General features: G+C 43.6%; 1 protein-coding gene across 2 annotated transcripts in view; it reads right to left on the bottom strand.

Moving 5' to 3' along the window:
• cuedc1b (CUE domain containing 1b) overlaps nucleotides 1-20,691 on the bottom strand; it is a 171,188-nt gene extending 150,497 nt beyond the window's left edge. The window contains exons 1-2 of one of the 2 annotated variants that reach the window (XM_068010503.1): nucleotides 20,444-20,691; nucleotides 1,918-1,997 (exon numbers count right to left, since the gene is read on the bottom strand). The gene's annotated coding sequence lies outside the window, so the exon portion shown is untranslated. The remainder of the gene's footprint in view (nucleotides 1-1,917; nucleotides 1,998-20,443) is intronic. The other variant, XM_068010502.1, reaches the window with a different exon arrangement.
• Between the last annotated feature and the right edge of the window lie 599 nt (nucleotides 20,692-21,290).

The following is a 21,290-nucleotide window of genomic DNA, read 5'->3' as shown; positions in this document are numbered from 1 at the left end:
GGACCTTGGTTTAACTTTGCAACTCAGTATTGCACTGGAGTGTCAGTCTATAATCTGTGCTCATGTCTCTGGGATTTGAGCCCACAACCTTCTGCATCAGAGGCAAGAGTGCTACCAACCGAGCCACAGCTCTTCCTCAATATATGAATATACGAACATACGAACTGGGAGCAGGAATAAGCCACTCGACCCCTCGAGCCTGCTTCGCCATTCAATAAGTTCATGGCTGAACTGAGTATTCCACATTTCCACCTATCCCCGATAACCTTTCACCCCCTTGCTTATTAAGAATCAATCTACCTCTGCCTTAAACATATTGAAACACTCTGCTTCCACGGTCTTTTGAGGAAGAGAATTCCAAAGACTCACGACCCTCAGAAAAAATTTCTCCTCATCTCTGTCTTAAATGGGCGACCTTATATTTTTAAACACTGACCATTAGTTGGAGATTCTCCCACAAGAGGATACATCCTTTCCACACCCACCCTGTCAAGACCCCTCAGGATCTTATACGTTTCAATCAAGTCACTTCTTACTCTTCTAACTTCCAGCGGATACAAGCCTAGCCTGTCCAATCTTTCCTCGTAAGACAGCCCACCCATTCCAGGTATTAGTCGAGTAAACCTTCTCTGTACTGCCTCCAATACATTTACATCCTTCCTTAAATAAGACCAGTACTGTACACAGTACTCCAGATGTGGTTGCACCAGTGCCCTGTATAGCTGAAGCATAAACTCCCTACTTTTGTATTCAATTCCCCTCATGATAAATGATAACATTCTATTAGCTTTCCCAATTACTTGCTGTACCTGCATACTAACCTTTTGCAATTCATGCACTAGGACGCCCAGATCCCACTGCATCTCAGAGCTCTGCAATCTCTCACCATTTAGATATTATGCTTCTTTTTTATTCTTCATGCCAAAGTGGACAATTGCACACTTTCCTACATTATACTCCATTTGCCAGGTCTTTGCCCACTCACTTAACCTATCGATATCCCTTTGTAGCCTCCTTATGTCCTTTTCACAAGTTACTTTCCTATCTATCTTTGTGTCATCAGCATATTTAGCAACCATACCTTCAGTCCCTTCGTCTAAGACATTTATATAAATTGTAAAAAGTTGAGGCCAAAGCAGAGATCCCTGTGGAACACCACTTGTTACATCTTGCCAACCAGAAAATGACTCATTTATGCTTACTCTCTGTTTCTTGTTAGCTAACCAATCTTCTATCAATGCCAATATGTTAACCCCTACACCATGAGCTTTTATTTTCTGTAATAACCTTTGATGTGGCACCTTATCAAATGCCTTCTGGAAATCCAAGTGCAGTACATCCACCGATTCCCCTTTATCCACAGCACATATAACTCTCTCAAAGAACTCCAATATTTGGTTAAACATGATTTCCCAAGCAGTTCTTATTGGTTCATATCAAAAGACATAATGAGAATTTGATGGAGCCTTCATACAGTTACAGATAAACAACAGGGCTTCAGGGGCTACACGTCCCTGGACAGTTAACCCGGAGGCCAGTGCTCTACCTTCAGACCCAGCCACTGGTTAGCATCTCAATATAAAAATATTTTCATACAAGTCAACAGCAGTTTTCAACACATTATACAAGTGTGTAATTTATTGTAACCCATTCTCCTCAGATTTCAAAGAGCAGTCAGTCTGCCTTCTAGTTTCCTAAAGTCTGCTGTACTTCAAACATGCATTTATGCTTGAAATGTGGTTATATGTTGGCCTAACAAATCACACAGTTTAATTACAATCCAAACCTGCAAATTACAGATCAGCCCACAACATGAGAAACACAAGTCGTATTTTCTCCTTTCTAATTATTCAAGAGGAAATCTTACAGGCAGGCTGGAGACTTGAGATGAATTCAAGTTTTTAAAAAAAGACTTACATAGGCTTGGAAATTTCAAGAAAACTATTGAAGGGAACGGAAGCTGTATTTTTCCAGGGATCAAGCCAGGAATTTGGAAACTGAGAAAGAGAGAGAGAGAGAATCAGTCAGTCTTCCTCCCTTCCTTCACAAGCAGCCTATTTTCGTTAATCCTGTGGTGAATATGGCTCTCATGAAGTCACAAGATGACAATACCAAGGATGGTAGGCTTCCCCCTCCCCCATATTATTTTGCACCCGATGTAAGCACTGAACACTCCCAGGTCGGGTACAGCCAGGTTGGCTGCAACTCACTCATTTTGCAATGACAGCTTTTTGGGTTAAAATTGCAACTTATTTTAAATGGACTTTAACACATTTCAATGACTTTGGAATTCCTCTCATTCATTCAGATCAATTGTGCTCCTGACATTTGGCCCATATCAATGGCTCTGGGCACAACATGAGCCTGGTGCAAGATAAAACTTCCTCATAACCTTATCCCAACAAATTCCAACCACCCCAACTTCAGAGAATCACTATTATTGGGAGACTTCCACTTCCCAAAATCCAGACAAGCCATGTATTGGGGCCAACTGATTAGGCTCACTATAACACATTTCAACTGCTTAGTCCAAACTCAATGAACGCAGGTCCCAAAAGTGTTCCAACTCAGTTGCTGGGCTGCAGAGATGCATATCAAGAGTCTCGAGGGCCCCACATGCCTTGGGCGCAATTCGGGTACAAATTGCACGCGTTTTGTAAAGTGTGCTGCTCAAACTCATTTGCATATCTCCAAATGTAAACTCTGCCATGAAACGTTGCACAGGCTGCATTTTGAAATATACCTTTTAAAAAAGTTTGCTTTAAAAAAATATCCCTTGACATATTTAAGAGTGGTAAAAGGTTGATTAATTGAGCTGAAAATGGCTTTAATGACAAAAAATAAGCATTTTAAAATCAGTGTCAATCCATCACGTGTGAGTAACCCAATTTTAAATGACTGAAAATTATTTGAAGAAAAACATACAAAACTAATTTCCAGTGAGATTGCGGTGCAGTAGTCAATTCCATAGTAAATGTAAATAGAACATTAAAGACCTTTCAAAACCTACCTGTCAATGTCCTTGTGCCCAAAAGTCCAAGCTTAATTTCTGGGACCTCCTCAATAGCCTGCAAATGAGCGCAATCAGCAGAAACTCCCAATGGGTGATTAGCTCTCCTTGAGGGTGTGGCCAGTTTTGTGGGCAGGCCTGCTTAAGGTCACGGAAACTTGAGTCGTGCTGAACGCAATTTGCAGTTAAATTTCTGTGATCTTTTGCATTGGTTACACCAAAATGGGGCAAAATTGTTCCAGCTCATTGCCAGGCATTTCTAACACAGAAAAAACCTATCACCAGGTTTTCAACCGAGTTTGGCCAAGTCTTTCATTAAGATTGGGGGCGGCGCAGTGGCGCGCACCGCAGCCTCACAGCTCCAGCGACCCGGGTTCAATTCTGGGTACTGCCTGTGTGGAGTTTGCAAGTTCTCCCTGTGTCTGCGTGGGTTTCCTCCGGGTGCTCCGGTTTCCTCCCACATGCCAAAGACTTGCTGGTTGATAGGTTAATTGGCCATTATAAATTGTCCCTAGTATAGGTAGGTGATAGGGAAATATATAGGGACAGGTGGGGATGTGGAAGGAATATGGAATTAGTGTAGGATCAGTATAAATGGGTGGTTGATGGTCGGCACAGACTCGGTGGGTCAAAGGGCCTGTTTCAGTGCTGTATCTCTAAACTAAACTAAACTAAAGTTAAAATCAGGATCTAAATATACAGGAGCGACATCGAGGAGCCCCCCTCGACAGTCTCTGAATGAATTGGAGGGGAGGTAAAGAAAGAGGGGGTAATAACATACGAATGTACGAATTAGGAGCGGGAGTAGGCCACTCGGCCCCTCGAGCCTGCTCCACCATTCAATAAGATCATGGCTGATCTGACTGTAACCTCGACTCCACATTCCTGCCTACCCCCCATAACCTTTCACCCCTTTTGCTTATCAAGAATAAAAGATGGTAACTTCTTGAAAAGGGGCATTTCTTGACTGGACATCAACAAGAAATTTTTCTCCCTTCCTGTAGATCTTTGCAGATTACTGTGCAGCAAATATCGGCGTGTCCTTGTGGCTGAATTGTGAACTAGACTTCTGAACACCTCACCCTGCCAAGTTATAAACTCACTGGCTCACTATAGATTTATACAGCCCAAAAATGAGGCCACCTGGCCCATTATACCTGTGCTGTCTCGTTGAAAGAGACTCAATTACCCAGTGTCTCTTTCCCATTGGCTGGTTATGGGGTTGGGGGCACTGGGGGCAGCTTGCCTCCTGCCAGTTAGATCAGGGGCAAGAGGGCAGGCAAAGTAAAGGAGATTAAAACTACAAGACAGCAGTGAGAAACTTGCACAAGTACACCTGTAAGAGTAAAGATAAAATAAAAGGAAATTTCCAGCAGCTAGAATGGATAATGGTGCCAAGAAAAATGGGGCAAAACCCAATTGGTGCCCAAAGTGAACAAGGGTAAAAACACCGTGGGGCTGTTTTATCAGCAAAATCAATCATGGCATATAAACTCTGAACAACCACTTCAAACTAAAAACAAACTGAGCAGGACAGAAAAACAATGTTTTCTGTGAGAAGTAACAAGAAAGAACTGAAGAGGGAGCTGAGAAAGAGGCTGGCATAAAGACTGGAACTTCGAAAGAAGATATTTCTTCAAAAGGGAAACGTTCCCAGATGCTCCCCACCTTAAGGACTTTGGGAAGATGTGCTGTTGGCTGTGCTCTACACACTTGCATAGCCTTGTGGCTGAACACTGAATTAATCTCCAGAATGCCCCAACAACCAGTTTAACCCCCATTGCCTCACTATTCTCAATAACTCAATCTCTGGCAGTGGTTTATTAGTTCCAGGCAGTGACAAACGTACATGCCACTTTAATTCAAACGACTGCCTGGCCAGTTAAATTTGGACCCAATTATCCCTGTATGTCACTTAAATGGATTTTCTGCAGTTCCTCCCAACAGCAAATGCCTTGCCTGTGAAATCGTTTAGGTATTTGCCCCCGCCACACACAAGACACAGCTCAGTGGGTGCATTTACCACATAATGTGGAACTGAACCATATAAAACAGGCAGACTGCAGGCTCGACTTCCTATTCTGTGTTGAGTTAGCTGACCTCATATTAGGGTGGCAGTGATGGGAGTGCTACAATTAGTCTCAGCTGGGAAGAGTGGAGAGAGAGGAGGGGGTAAATCGGCCAGAGTTCCCACTCCATATGCAGGGCCTGCTAAAGAATGTGAGTGAGGACAGGATGTGCTTAGCCCATGTCCACATATGAAGATTGGCCACTTAAGAATTGGCACCAAAGGATTCCTGGTGCCCTTTGACCTGTGGGCTCAGAGTCAACACAGGTAGGATGGCGGCGGCATGAAAATTGGAAAACAGGTGGGAAAAAGTTTCTCTGAGCAAACCCCCTCCCACCCCCACTGAAAATTTCTTTCCGAATATTTGAAGGACCTCCTCACCCCCCAATTCAACAATCTTAGTTAGATCTGGAAGTTGAGAGCGTTAGTGTAAAGCCCTACATTGCCTCACTTGCAAGTGCTCATTGTCTATGTATGTTAAGATGCTGAGTCTATACAATTCTTCACTGAAGTAACAACTTTACATAGAACACGCATTCTTGACACAAAAAAAACTTGTGCTCTTCACCCATTCGTGTTTTGTTGGAAACAAACTTTGCGTTTAAAACCATGAAACCTGCTTCTAATTATTTGCTCTAAACACATGAATCACAGTCAGTTGGCTGCTTCACGTTCACCCCCTTTTTAAAAAAAAAATTGAAGCTTTTGTGATCTGTGATCCATGTTGTGGTTTATTTCCATTGAGCGTGTGACTGCACTGCCTGACTGCTAACAAGTTATTTTGATCATTTTCCCCCATTCTTTAATTCTTGAGATAAAGATAAAAATATACAGTTTTGCTTTTTCATTCATGGAGGAGCAGTCTTCAAAGCACTTAAGAGGGAGTTAAAATAGCTTTTTGATGTAATTTTAGTCCAACATTTAGAAGCGGGGCCTCCCCCATGCATCAGGAACAAAGGTTCCACACTTCCCCGCCCCTGACAGTGTGGTACTGAGTCAGACAGCCCAGGAAGATCCCATGATCAATGCTGAGGCACAATGACGATAGGAGAGAGATGGCGGAGAGGGGAAATGACATGGATGTAGCATACACAGACTTTGAGAAAGCCTTTCATAAGGTTCCACACAGGAGTTTACTGGAGGAGATTTGGAATTTGCGGGGAGGAGAGCAAATGGAATTTTTAAAAACTGATTAGCAGGAAGGAAGCAGAGAGCAAGAGTTAAGGTCAGTTGTTCAGTGACTGGAAGTGAGTAGTGATGTCACACAGGGTTCAGTTCTGGGTCTACTTCTGTTAACTGTGCGCATAAATGATTTGGACATCAGGGTAGAGGAAGTGGTGTTGATACTTGTGGACGATACCAAAATAGGAGGAGCTTTAGTTCATTCTTTAGAAGGTCAAAGGAAGCTGCAAAGGGATATTGATAAGATGGGGGAATCGGCCAGAGAGAGGTAGATGGAATTCACTGTAGGGTTTAAAACATATTCATTTTGCACCACAGCTTGGCTCAGTGGTATATCTCTCACCTCTATGTCATAGGTTGTGGCTTCAAACCCAACTCTAGCACACAATCTTGGCTGACATTTTAGTGCAGTACTGAGGGAGTGTTGGATTGTCAGAAGTGTTGTCCTTTGGATGAAATATTGAACCAAGGCCCTGTTTGCACGATCCCAAGGCACTATTTGAAGGAAAGCAGGGGAGCTCTGTCCTCAGTCAACACCACCAAAAGCAAATTAACTGCTCATTCATTCCAGTCGTTGTTGGCGGGAGTTGTGAACAAATTGGCTGCTGCATTAGCTTACACAACAACAGTGACCACACTTCAAAGTAATCAAATGACTATGAAGCACTTTGGGACCATGAAAAGTGCTTTCTTTCTTTAAACAACAGACATTTTTCAGTGAATTTCTAGTGCAGAATCCAGCCTAATGCATCCTGCGAAGAGACTCTTATGTCCAGCAGTTTTATGTGCCAAGATATGAGGTGCCAATAAGCTTGGGGGCTCCTGACTGCTCACGGAGCAGAGGATTTAGTGATAGTAAATTCAGCAGCAGCAGCAGATGTCAGTTAGTCACAGGCTTGGCAGTGAATTCTAGTGAGGCTGTCGCAGAGGCAGCATCTTAACTGAAGCGTGATTTTTTTTTAATCCAAAACTATATTTACTGGATGAGAGGGAGCACACATTCAGTCACAGCTGTGTTTACTACAGCCGTACTGAGCAGCCAAGACCCCACTTCCTTCTGCACTCGTACCTGTGTAGTGCCTGGAAGGAGAGTGGGACAGCACTCTCGCTACCTCTGTCAGAAGTTTGTGGATTCAAATTCCACTCCAGAGACTTGAGCACAAAATAAAAATCTAGGATGACAGTCCCAGTGCAGTACAGAGGGAGTGCTGCATTGTTGGAGGTGCCATCATTCGGATGAGAGGTTAAACCGAGACCCCGTTTGCTCTCCCAAGTGCAAAGGAAAGATCCCACGTCACTATTTCTAAGAAAAACAGGCATTTTCTCCCTGGTGCCCCTGGCAATATTTCTCTCTCAACCTCTGAGCCACAGCTCACAAATGATGAGATTGTACACTGGTTTAAACTGATGGGAGTTTTTAAATGAGGGCACACATTAAAATGGGCAACATCTTTAAACCAAAATGGGTGATAGGTACTACTAATGAAAGCCACTTAGCAATTCACTGGTCAGTGGGCTGAACAGTTGGCTAGAGTGAACATCACCTCATCTACCAACACAGCTGCAATCTTTTAAAGATCTGGTTGGGAACAGTGGGTTACAGCCACTAGGACTCAACCCCACAACCATAACATCAGCGCCTCAAACACCACACCACCAAGCTGTGAATGTTCCAGATGGCGGGAAAAATGATACAACAACTGGGGAATCATCTGGAAGAACACCTGTCCCCGGGGGGGACACAGAGTGGAGAAGGACAAAGAAAAGAAAGCAAATCGTTTAACCCAATTCAATGTCACCTTGCTCAGACATAGCGGAATTAAAAGCGGCTAACTCACACAGCACAGCCACATGCCAGCCCGAACTCTCTCTCTGTCCTCACACTGTGCTTATTCAGGCAGTGAAAGCCTTTGACATCTGGGAGAGAAAGCAGGAAAATGGACGGTGTAAAAATCACCTCAAGAGGAGTCTTAATTCAACACGGGTAACATGAGTCAGATAGCTTTCTCCTGCTCTCAAATCCTCAGTACGGTTCCATATACATTCAAATGATTGGTTCCAAATGTCAGCTACATGTAAAGAGAGGGACAACACACCCAAACTGAAATAAGATCATCTCTCACTTAATTCCATCAGCCTATCATTTGAAAGTCACAAAAAATTACTTTAAACCAAATTGATTTTCATTTGAATGTCGTCACAATTTATTGTTACAATCGAGGTTGTAACATTAGAATGACCTTCACACTTCTCTGAAAACCTTTGATAAAGATTCCACATTGATTTTTATTAACATATCTCTCTAGTATTGAGCTCAGAACTGCTTTTTAAAACAGATGAGTTTGCCATTAGGAAAAACACAACTCTCCAGTCTCCTAACTGCTCGGACGGTCCCTTAGATATATCACAAAGAGTCAATCTGGTCTAGCACAATTGAGCCTCTTTTCACAGGTAGATGCATAATAATGTTAAATATAATATAGATACATAAAGCATTAAATAATATAAGGAGCAAAAATACTGCGTTAAGCTTAGCTTAGAGAGGAGGGCAAAGAGGAACAGGTTCAAGCGGTGAAAGGTAAATTTAGGACTGGTTCCTCTTCATGCAAAGTGTGATTAGAATGAGCTTCCAAAAAGCACTGTGGAGGCAGAAGGTAACAGGCGAGGCTGCAGGTTTTCCTAGGTGGATGAGCGAAGATGAGCAGAGTGGCCCATCCATATCTAGCTACTCACAATGGCTTTCCCAAACTCCGGTAAACCTGCACTCCAGTCTCCCTCAAATACAAGTCACACTAGGCTCTCTCATTAGAGCAGTTAATAAATGCCCTGTGCAGTGTGGAACTGAGCCTGGAGGAGATAGTGGAGACGGCAGTCTCGGCAACAATCGGCCTCCTGCTCCAACAACACGGAAGAAAAAGATCAGTCAGGATTCAGGCTCCTGATCGCTATTTAATGGAATGTGTGGCGTTTGCTTGAGGATTAGATTGGGCTCAGTTGCCTTCAGATGACCTTCACAGCCAAACAGCATGTCAACATTCACTGAAGGTCACCAAGAATGGCCTCTCATGCAAGCACTCAGGGAAGTGTACTCCAACATGAGTTAGTGCCTTCAAGAGAGAAGGTGATAAATCTGAAGGGGATTGGAAATCGCTGTGCAGGGGTAGAGGTAGAGAGAATACAACACCACGGGCAGAACTTCCAACAGGGCTCCCTGATCTCATGCCATAACCTCGGTGGAAGATCCGTGGCAACCCCTCAGAGAAATGGCGCTGATGCCCACGTCCGCTGAAGTTACAGATGGGAGGAGATCAGAAGAACCCTCGCGGTAAATACTGCCGTGTGCACCAGACGTACAGCAAGGAGCAAGGGAAACAGGCTTGCCGTGCAATTCCCTGGGCACTACGAGCTTGTGCCAGGCTGCACTGAGGAGGCAGCAAGTGGGTAGAGGTAAAAGACAGGGTTTCTGGGGAAAGGTCAGCTCAACCAATCCATCCCCCCAACCTGCTCCAGTAATTTCCACACATCTTTCCCAATGCAGATTCACTTCAGTAATGCAGAAGGATGTCTTCCATTTGGAGTATCCCCACTGGGTGCAGACCGACACCTGCATCTTGCACAGCACAAATTCAGCTCACTGGCAAAACATAGTATTGTCTGGGCACATCACTGAGCTCCACAGAGTGACTGGTGCTAATATTTCACATTATTCATGCAAGCAGAGTTCAATAGCTGCAGCGACTTATTAAATACTGTAGCCACTTTGTCCCTAACATGTTGATGTATGCCACAGAGCTACTAATTTCTTGGCTGTACAAAATCAAGGAAACATCATGGTTAGTGGTGAGATTATGATCAATATCTCCACACAAGGCTGGCTGGAAAACACACAAGCAATAAATTCTTTGGAAAGATATAAAAGCTTCATGAGTGGAGAGATTTATCACAGCCCAGTGTTGGCCAGCACAGAGCTTCAGTTTGCATTATACACACTTATTATATGGGGGTAAGGCCTTACTTGTGTGGGGCATCTCACAATGTGCACAGTTAGTTAGGCATTTTCCTGCACCCTTTGGCACTGTAACTTGCAAGAAGTGAGAGCTGATAATGGCACAGCGAGGGCAACAGGGTCATCGTCATGTTTCCTTAACCAATAAGATTTCAGGAGATTTCAAGACAAAGAAACAGAGGAATGATGGAGATGGAGGGTGAATTAGAGTCAAATCAAGTACAGGAAGAAAAATGAGAGAAAGATTAGATGGAGAGAGAAAAAAAAAGACAGAAAGGAAAAGAAAAAAAATGTAAAATGATGTATTTTTAAATCTCCAACAACAATTGACTACACGCAGGAATGAATCCCTTTTCTGGGCTGGTGAGGTTGACTGACATTGAAATAACAATTATCATATTGTTGAAAAGGTACTTACGTTAAAAATTTTCAGCCCCAACTTTCCGCAGTGAGTTTAAAGGGTAACTAATGTGCGAATCCAGCAAGTTCGTAATAATAATTATAGGGAGGCTAAGAGTGAGATCCCTGTCAGCTCTTCGTCCTCCAAACATGCTGGCTGAATTGCCCATCAATAATGCCACACATTGTCAACACATTGCTAGGAAGATTTGGCTCCTGATTTCTAGGTTGGGCCAGTGGACAAGTCTGTTGGTTTACAGAGAGGGTCGCATGTGTCATGACCGACACAGCCAGTGAGCAATCCCAGTCAAGCTGACAAGGGAAGACCAAAGCCCAGCCCAAAAAACAAGTCACCAATCACATTGTTTGACTCACGCGAGTTACCTTTTCAACAGCATACAATCGCTGCTAATAACATGGTGCTGTTCCTGAGAGTCCCTGATACTGGTCGCCCAATATACTACAGGAACTATGATGTCTGTGTTATTGGGCTGTTTGTCACCTCCATGCACTTAGGTAATCTGGTGGAACCACAGTGATCAACTTCCACTGATTACAATGAAGCCATGCTAACTTGGTGGTGTTATGCACCATGGTAACAGCAAGTGACTCAGTTGGCGCGAAAGCTCACATGAATTGCTATGCATTTTCTGTTGTCACGCAATTTGCTTTCCCAGTAGCACAACTTTGCATAGTTCTGCAGGCAGTGTCGCCTAGGTAGATCTGAATGACAATTAATTTACCCTATGGCAAGGTTTTCCATAAAGAGTAATGCGATCACTACTTACTACAGCTTGTACAATGGTAAAACCCACGGTGTGACATGGTCAAAAAAAGCTTGTTATCAGACTACTGCACGAAGGCTGTGGTTTACTGTGGTGATGATTTCAAAGGGGTGTTTCAATTCTAATTCTAAACATGCTTAAGACACTCGAGCTTTAATCAGTTAATCACTTCTACCCAGGGACTGACAGAACACTTTCAAATATTAAAACACTGTTCCTCATGTCTATTCATAAAATCATATGGCACACAAAGAGGCCATTCAGCCCATTGTGCCTATGTCGGCTCTTTAAAAGAATTATCCAATTCTCCAATTAGTCCCACTCCCCTACCCTACCCACTGTAAATTTTTCCTTTCCATGAATATATCTAATACATATCTAATTCCCTTTGGGAGAATCTCCTTCCACCGCCCTTTCAGGCAGTGCATGCCAGGGAGCCCCAGGAATAGTTCTTATTTAATCTTCTACTGATACTGTCCACCCTCCAGTACCTTGACAAACTGGTCACTGCTTGTGCATCAGCCTGGATGTGAATGTTGATGGGGTATTCAACTGCAGGGGCATCACAGCTGAGAATAATCTGATCCTCAACTGATGCTCAAAAATGTGCAACTGGAAAGCAATCAGGAACAGGAACCTCGTCTGATCTTTCACTCCCTCGCCTAGAAGTAACGAGGCCGAATGCAGAATCCTATCACAGACCCTATTGAATTAGCAAACTCAACATAAGGCCAGGCACTGAATCGGAATGCTAGCCACATTACCATCAGGAGTCCCTGCTAATTCAGTCATGGAAAGAGGTAAAATGCTTCCGTGTAAGCCAAGGAATGTGAAAGAAGCAGTTTCAGATTGTTTTCCAATCTGTTTTTTTAAAGAAGACGATGATCATGTTTTTTTTTTAAACTTTTAATGTCAGGAGGAGAAAATGAAAATAAACCCAACCGACTCTTAGCAATGCTCAGCAACGTAAAGGAATGAGGAACTGGTGGTATTTGTTCAACGTCACCTGGTGCCGACTTGCCTGAGGCTTTAATGTGGATAAATGCTAAAGGGCCTTTCGGTCCAGGTTTGATCCCTGTCTGTGTTCAGATAGATGAATCTTTGGGAATCACAAGAGGAGTGATATAATTAGGCTCAGTGCCCTCAGGTTAGGGAGGAGGGAGAAAACGGTACATTTAAAAGAAGTGCTAGGCAGCATCCCTGCTGCTGACTGGTATGTTGTAAAGTGTTGAGTGAGGACAAGAGCGGCCTCTTCTGTTGTCCTAACCCCCTCACCCACCCTCACAGTCAGATACATAAATAACCATTTGGACCAGGTATCGGAGAGACAGAAGCAGCTATGGAACTGTAGTCCTAAAAGTAGGTCGTTTAACAAGTGGAGTGGGAAGGAGAAATATAGGAGGAGGGTCCAAAATTATATTCTTCTCAGGAGGTAAAATGCACTAGCCTTTATTGTCCAACAACTGCAATCTTTACAGCGCTCAATTATTTCTTTGGACACTTTTGAGAAAAGGGGAACGCTCACGGCTGATACCCTTATTTGCTGAGGTGACCTGTAAAACTACTTTGCAGCAACTTCCAACTCAACGGTGAAACGTCACCGAGCTGGTGTGAAGGGTCCGACGAGGCCCGGCTTTCATGTCTGACATAAGTGCCACGATGAGGAAGACTCCCCAAAAATAACAGCCGACTTGGAGACTGGGCTTTCCACTGCAGGCGTGGCCCACATAGGCTTGTCATTAAAGTATTACATGTATCAGGCTATGTGCACACGGCAGATTGCACAAATAAATGGGATGAATGACCAGTTAGTCTGTTTTTAGTAGTGTTGGTTAAGGGAGAATATCAGCCAAAGAAACAAGAGAACTCCCTGGTCTTCATCAAACAGTGGTATGGAAGATTTTAAATTCACCTGATCGCAAAGATGGGGTGTCGATTTAACATCTTGTCTCCAACAAAAAGCAGCAACTCTAAACTGAAGAGTCAGCCTAGAGTTTGTGCTCAAGTCCCGGAGTGGGGGTTGAACCCACAAATCTTCTGGCTTAGGGTAAAGAATTTTACCACTGAGACAAGCTTTTTGGGTGAGAAACAGAGTATAGGAGAAAAATTCCTCTTCACAGATGAGCAACTGGGCCCATCCTAGCCCTTCAATGCAGCAAAGACCGTCAACATCCCATCTTGTTATCCACCTGTTTATCCACACTGTGTCCCAAACTGTGGGTGTACCTACCTCACACGGACTGCAGCAGTTCAAGAAGGCAGCTCACCACCACCTTAAGGGCAATTAGGAATGGGCAATAAATGCTGGCCTAGCCAGCGACGCCCACATCCCATGAATGAATAAAAAAAAAAGCCTAAACCATGTTGAAGAATTTCCCAACATCAGTCCTAAATTTAAATTTATTAGTTTGAATCTGTATCTCCTATTATTGTCACACTTTATTCTGAGGTAGTGCTCCAAACTTACCTTTTTGTACCATTCACCGTCTTTTATACTCCTACAAGGTTCCCTCTTATGTCATCTTAATGATAAATGAAATATCTATTCTTCACCATAATTTAACAGCCTCCTACGTGCAACTTTTTAAGATGCACTTTTAGGTTTATATTTTTGTTATTGGGCCATTAAATTGTCATTTGTAAATGAGGTAGCTTGCAATTCTTCTTTCCTTCCCATTTAATCCATACAAAGAAAGGAAATGTGGGTGATGCTTGATGGTAACTGGCCATATTTATATTTAAGAAGTTTGAAGCAAATCAGCAACTCACGCAAAACAAGCTGATGTGTTGCATTCATCACTTTAGAAACCAGTGTCATTTAATTACATAGGATATATGGCACAGATTACAGGCCATTTGTCCCAACCAGTCCGTGCTGGCATTTCTGCTCCACGCGAACCTCCTCCCATCTTTCCTCATCTATAATCTAACAACGTAACCAGCTATTCCCTTCTCCCTCATATGCTTGCCTAGTTTCCTCCTAAATGCATTTATACTACTCACTTCAACCACTCCCTGTGTAGCACGTTTAATCATTCGGATGCTTGTGATTTCAACAGCTTTTCAATATTTGCCACCAGGCAACAAGACAAAGATTGACATGGTATCCTGCCTTGTTGTAAGCTACTGCACCTCACCTGCACAGGTGTCTAACCCCAACACTAGGACTCACACCAGAGCTGAAGGACATCTGAAATACTTTGCTGTGTTGAGAGGCAGGAGGCCATTATTGGGAATAGTACAGGCCAAGTTTGAACAGTGGAGCTGGGAGGGGATCAGGGCATTTTTATATCTTTCCCTCATGGAGGTTAAAGTGTCCACAATAGGCCAGGGTGTAAAAAGAGCAGGTTTAATGGGCAGAACGGTTTCTACTCATTCCACCCTTTCTTACGTCCCAGCGTGACGTCCTCCCCATCAGAATTGATCCCCGCTTTACCTGCTCCCCTATACAATATGTTTTAGATTGCTCAGAGAACTCAGAAAATCTTTAAAACACAAAAGCAACAATTTGCACCTAGATAGTGCTTTTTCTGTAGTAAAACATCCTAAGGCACTTCACTGGAATGATCATTGAACAAAATTGACACCAAGGCACAAAAGGAGATATTAGGACAAATTTGGTCCAAGGGGGAGGTTTCAAGGTGCTTCTTAAAGAAGGAGCGAGAGATAGAGGCAGAGAGATTCAGGGAGAGAATCCAGAGCATGGGGCTTAAGCAGCTGAAGGCAGGGTTCTTGCTCCTAATCACTAACACTGCTGCCAAATACACATGTGCACAGGGCAGGATTGGGCTCTGTGTGAAGCCCTCCAACCTTCATATGCACATACAGAGACAGACACTCACTGCCTAGGTTTCCATTTGTAGAATGGCTACTTAGATGCACAAGCACTGACTTAGAGGAAGACTGAGTGGGTGCAACTGATCCTCAGATCCAAGATCTGTACAGTCACTGAAGCAGGTAGGATATAGTTGCATCTTCCTTATTGAGTGACTTGTTTCCAGCACAGTTAGTAGGCTGGGAGCACGAAGGACATTAGCTGTTATGTTCCAGTTGGTTGATACTTCTCGGGCAAAACCCTAAATGCCAGCAGCACGTGAGGAAATAGTAGCGAAGGACAGTTTAACAAAATGGTTGGGAAGGAATGGCAGAACTGGAGGAGTAGGAAGGAAAGGGAAACTATCAGCACAGAAGAAGTAAAATATTAACAGGGGCGTTAAGCAGACCTCTTTCTCCAAATAGTCATTCCCTCTTCCAGCATGAAAATCATAGTGCTAACTCCATGAGTGCTTTCCTGCTCCCATCTACCCCAATATTGGACTTGAATGAGTCTTTCATGGTTATTCTTATGCTTAAGCCTTGTTGACATTCTCACCATTAGTAGCTCTCCATCTGGTTTCTGATTTGCTTCATCTTGCTGTTAAGAATCTATTTCATACTTGGCCATAATACTGGCAACTAGCCAACAATGTGAAAAACTGCTCCACATGTTATAGCCACAAAAAAACTGGACAAATTGAACTCCAACAGGATAAATTACCACTCTATCAGCCTCCTCTGAATCAATGGTAAAACGAGGAAAGGAATCAATCACTAGTGCCATTAAATATCACTGACTCACTAATAACCTGCTCACAGACATTCAGCTCAGATTTCGCCAGAACCTTTCGGATCCAGACCTCATTGCAGCCTTGATTCCGATACAGACGCAAGAGCTGAATGTCAAAGGAGAGGCAAGGGTAACTGCTCTTGATATTACGGTAGCAAGGAGCCCTAGCAAAACCGAGGCCAATGGGGGTCAAAGATAATGCACTCCAATGGCTGCAGTTGTGTTTAACGCAATGGAAGATGTTAGTGGAAACCAGGAGTTCCTCAACCATTAAAAAAAGACTTGCATTTACATTGCACCTTTCACAATCTCAGGACATCCCAAATCGCTTTGTATCCAATGAAGTAATACCTTGTTGAAGTGTAGTCACTGTTGTAATGTAGGAACCATCTTAAGATGCTTCATCAATGGGCTTTCCTCCAACATAAAGTCAGGATGTTCACTGACCATTCCGCAGTCTTCAGCTCCATTCACAAATCCTCTGATAACAAAGCAGCCTGTGTCAGCCTACAGCAACACCCAATCTCGGACTGACAAGTGGAGATAACATTCGTACCACGTACATACCAACTAGAACAAGAGAAAGCCTCTCCACCACCTACAAAACTCAACCTAGGAATGTGATAGAATATTCACCATCATCCTGGATAGGGGCAGCTACAACAATATTCAAGAAGCTCAATGTCATTCAGGACAGAGCAGTTCTCTTGATTAGAGTCACTGTCACAGAACTCAAATCTCCATCACCAGTGCACTAGGGCTGCTGTATGTATGATCTATAGGATGTAGTGCAGCAACCCACCAAGGTTACTTCATTAGTAACTGGCAATTTACCATCAAGAAGGGCAAGAGCAGCCAATGTCATAGAAACATCATCACTTGAAGTTCACATACTATCCCTACTTGGACATATATCAGTATTCCTTCACCATTGCTGGGTCAAAATCCTGGAATTCCTGATCCAACACCATTGTGGGACTATAGTGATTCAAGGCTCGGGGAGAGGGGAACTACCTCAAGGCAACCAGGATTAGGCAATAAAATGTGGCCTTGTCAGCATTGCCCACATTCCGAGAATGAAATAAAAATTGTTGCAATCGTGCTGTTCCAGAGGTATCCAAACTGTAGCCAGTGGGATCCCTCTGTGCACCCGCTCCCCCACTGCCCTTTATACTGAGCCAAGGTAACACAATCCAACCTGCACTTTGGGATTAATCCTAAATCAGAACACCAAGACTTACTGTACCAGTAACTTAAGACCATGCAATTTAATAGAAACATGGATTTAAACTTTATAAGTGACTCTGCAGGCTCCAAGGCACATAGCTACACATAATCCACAAGTAAAAAAACTTTAATATATATAGCATATAATCTGAGGTTGACTTTTTTTCCAAAAAAAAAGATACATTTTTTTGTTCTTTTTTTCCTGTATTATGTTGCTCTATCATTCAACAATCCTATGGTAAGCAGTGAGCAGGCAATAAGCCAGGACATATTTGGCTGTACTCAAGACAATTAAATATGAGGAAGGCCATTCAGCCTATCTATGTTCCTCCATCTAGACTGACCTTAAAGTCCCCCCACTGGGTTTTTGCCTCCACTACTCAATCTGTGTATCTATTCCAAGTGTTGATCGCTCTTTGTATGAAGTATACCAAGCTTAAATTTGCCCTTTGATTCTGTGTGTGACCCCTTATTCTACTCTTTGTAATTTAATTTAATTTTCCAGATCCAATTTCTCCATTCATTTACTTATCCTTATACCTCTACAAGATCACCCCCTCAGATACCTCCTTTCCATCAGAAAAGTCCATGTGCTTCCCGTCTGTCTTCATAACTCAGACAGCCAGGCTATTAACTCCTGACACTGGGGCTCATGTAGTCCACAATGCCCGTATCTACAGCAGTGATGACACAAGCCACCTACATTCACTTTGGCCCACATTTCTGCTGCCAGAAGGACAACAAACCCCACTGGCGTTCTAAAATCAACTTTGTGCTTGTGTCGTGATGCAGCTATGCTCACTGACAGGACCAGCTCTCCTCTAGACCTAATTCAGGTTGATTGAGAAAACAGGGATCCAGTCTTCCATGCAGCCTCCAACAACAACTTGCACATACATAGTGCCTGCATGCAAAGTCCCAAGCCGCTTCACAGAAGCATTATCCAGAAAACGTTTGACACAGAGTCAAAGGAGGTAGTATTATGACAGGTGACCAAAAGTTCAGTTAAATAGGTAGGTTTTAAAGAGCTACTTAAAAAGAGAGGCGTAGAGGAGAGATTTAGGGAGGGAATTCCAGAGCTTAAGGTCTTGACAACTGAAGGCACAGCCGTCAATAGTGAGGCGAAGGAAATTGGGGATGTGCAAAAGGCTAAAGTTGGAGGAGTGCCGAGATCTCAGAGGGCTGAAGGAGGTTGCAGAGATAGGGTAGGGCAAGGCCATGGAGGATTTTGGACACAAAGCTGAGAATTTAAATTTGAGATGTTGCTGGACCAGGAGCCAATGTAGATCGACGGGTACAGGGTCTACAGGACAATATAAAAACTCAGAGCACCACACATGGCTCCGGTTTCCCTTATTTGCCCAAAAGCCAACTTTTAATCTGCCTAAAACCAATGGAACACATCAACTGGCTACTTATTCATTTGCCATTTGTGGGATCTTAAACTGGCTGCCATATGTGCCCGCATAGCATTTCAAAATAAATTTACTTTGCTATGAAACACTTTAGGATGTTCCGGGGACACGATATGGTACCATTTTAATGTAAACTCTTCCTTGCTTAGGGCAATTAAACTTGAAAAATCAGAATGGGAGCAGTCTGAGAAAGATCGACTGGGTCAGCACCTGAGAAATAAAACAAATTAGATTCATTTATGAGGAAGAAAAATAATACAAGGAATGTGAGATCTGGGTGGGGGGGGGAATGCTGTGGGGAGAGAAAGTACGTCTCAGTCAGACAACTGAGGTCTTAAGAATGTGGCCCAGGTTGTTTTGTTCTGTTTTAAAAACAAACATCTTAAGTTGGATATCAAATGCCTTACTAAGTTCTAAATCTGGTAAATCTTAACAGCCCCCATTTCTTCCCTCTCTTCAGCTCTTTTGTTTCCAAGAGTTCACTCAAACAACTTGAATGCCCCCGCTTCCCCAATACGTCCTTCAGTGGGTGGGCAGCTGCACGGCAGTCCATCTTCTTGGACTCTGTAACCTTATTACTCAGCCATCAGGCCTGACAGTACCTTAGCCTCACTTCACCACAGAGCTTGCATCCTAAGCTTTGGCTTGGTAACTCACTGGCAGTTCCTGGGGAAGAAGTGCACAGCAATGAACTACCTGCTGGAGAATACGGCACAGTGGCGCAGTGGTTAGCACCGCAGCCTCACAGCTCCAGGGACCCGGGTTTGATTCTGGGTACTGCCTGTGCGGAGTTTGCAAGTTCTCCCTGTGTCTGCGTGGGTTTTCGGCGGGTGCTCTGGTTTCCTCCCACATCCAAAAGACTTGCAGGTGATGGGGCAATTTACAACAGCCAATTTACCTTAGTGTAGGGAGGTGATAGGGAATATGGGATTACTGTAGGGTTAGTATAAATGGGTGGTTGTTGGTCGGCACAGACTCGGTGGGCCGAAGGGCCTGTTTCAGTGCTGTATCTCTAATTTAAAAAAAATAAAAAATATGGAGGAGGGGAAAGCGGGAGGTAGGGGCAGAAGCAGAGGAAATATAACACAGCTACTGACCCACAGTGATTAATGCCACCCCCAGCATTTCCACAACTTTCCTGTTTAACCAGTAGCTTCAAAACTAGAGTGGGAACACAAGAATGGGAGAAAACTGGGCGGGCAATAGGAAGCAGGCAAACAAGATGAATTATTTTAAAAAGCAAAACCGAACACTCAGGAGTAAGTTGAGCAACTACTTGGAGAGTGAGCGCTGACAGAAAGCCAAATAAACTTTAAATTTTGAAGAGGCAAATTCCTTTGCACACTGATACAATCCGACACATTGTTAACACATGGTAAATGTTTCCTGCTGAATCTTTAAATATTTTTTAAAAAGAAAGACACCCTGATCAGATGCAAATGCGCTCGCTGGGTTTCAGTGAGGAGCTTTCCCCCCCAGACTGAACGGCCCAGGATCGTCTCTGCAATCCCCCGGTTAGAGCCGACGCCAAGACGGAATGGAGGAGGCCGATTAAAATGTGTCTGTGTGCATATGTACATAATTAAAAATCCAACCCCCCAGTGCAGCCAAGCCCGAGCCCCTCACAGGGTTATCAATGAGCCCTGGGTCTGCTCCAAGCGGAGAGGCAGCTACCACCCCGCTCGCTGCTTTGACAAAGCTCTGATTGTCCCCCCTTCCAGTGACCAGGACCCCGTCTTACTCACCGGCAGAGGCGAGAGAATCACTCACTCACTCCACTCTCCCTCTCCTCAGTCAGCCAACAAGCCCTCCTCCACACCTGGCTTCCTCTGCAAAGTAGTGAGCAGTCACTCTGGCCAAGTTTGTCGGGGGGGGGGACACGAGATGTTCTTTCCTTCTCTCTCTCCGGCGTCGAGGTCAACAGATGGAAATGGAGATGGAAAGGATTCAGAGAGGTTTTGGCACATACAGAGAGAGAGAGCAATGCAGCTTCCTAGTGGAGATCCAGGAGAAATGCAGCTACTGGCTGCATTAAACAGGCGGGATTAGCAAACAGACTGCTTTATTAAGCGCAGACTCTGGTTTATTTTAGTATGTGATTCCTGTAAGCTGCAGCTCTTTTAAAATTATATTTCAATCTCCCAATCTGTTGTTACAATACAGTTTGCCAACATAATAGTCACGATTGGACTTGGTTTATTCCTCAAGAGACGTGATTATTGATACCACTTCAAGGTTTTTTTTCCTTAAATTTCATGTTAATATGTATTTATACCATTTATTTAAAAGGGAATGCGAATGCAGCTGGGGTACTTTTAGTTCAAAGTCTCCCCCCACCACCACCTTATTCATTAGAAAAATATCCACCACTACAACAATAGTCTGACTTTTTAAAAAAAATGAACTTTATTTCTTGTACCAGCCTCCTCCATCCCCAACAGGACTGGCTGCCCCTGTAGCACTTTCATGGAGAAAAGGCTCACTGAACTGGTCAACTGGGCACTGGGGAAATTTCCTGATTTCCAAAGGGCCTGTCTGTCCTTTTTGATGGGCATCACTGAGAGCAATAGCTCCATTGAAAGCAATCAGGGC

This window comes from Heterodontus francisci, chromosome 30 (assembly GCF_036365525.1).
Source record: "Heterodontus francisci isolate sHetFra1 chromosome 30, sHetFra1.hap1, whole genome shotgun sequence".
Classification (NCBI taxonomy): domain Eukaryota; kingdom Metazoa; phylum Chordata; class Chondrichthyes; order Heterodontiformes; family Heterodontidae; genus Heterodontus; species Heterodontus francisci.
Note: the sequence above shows the minus strand (reverse complement) of the source record. Positions and strands in the feature narration are given on the sequence as shown.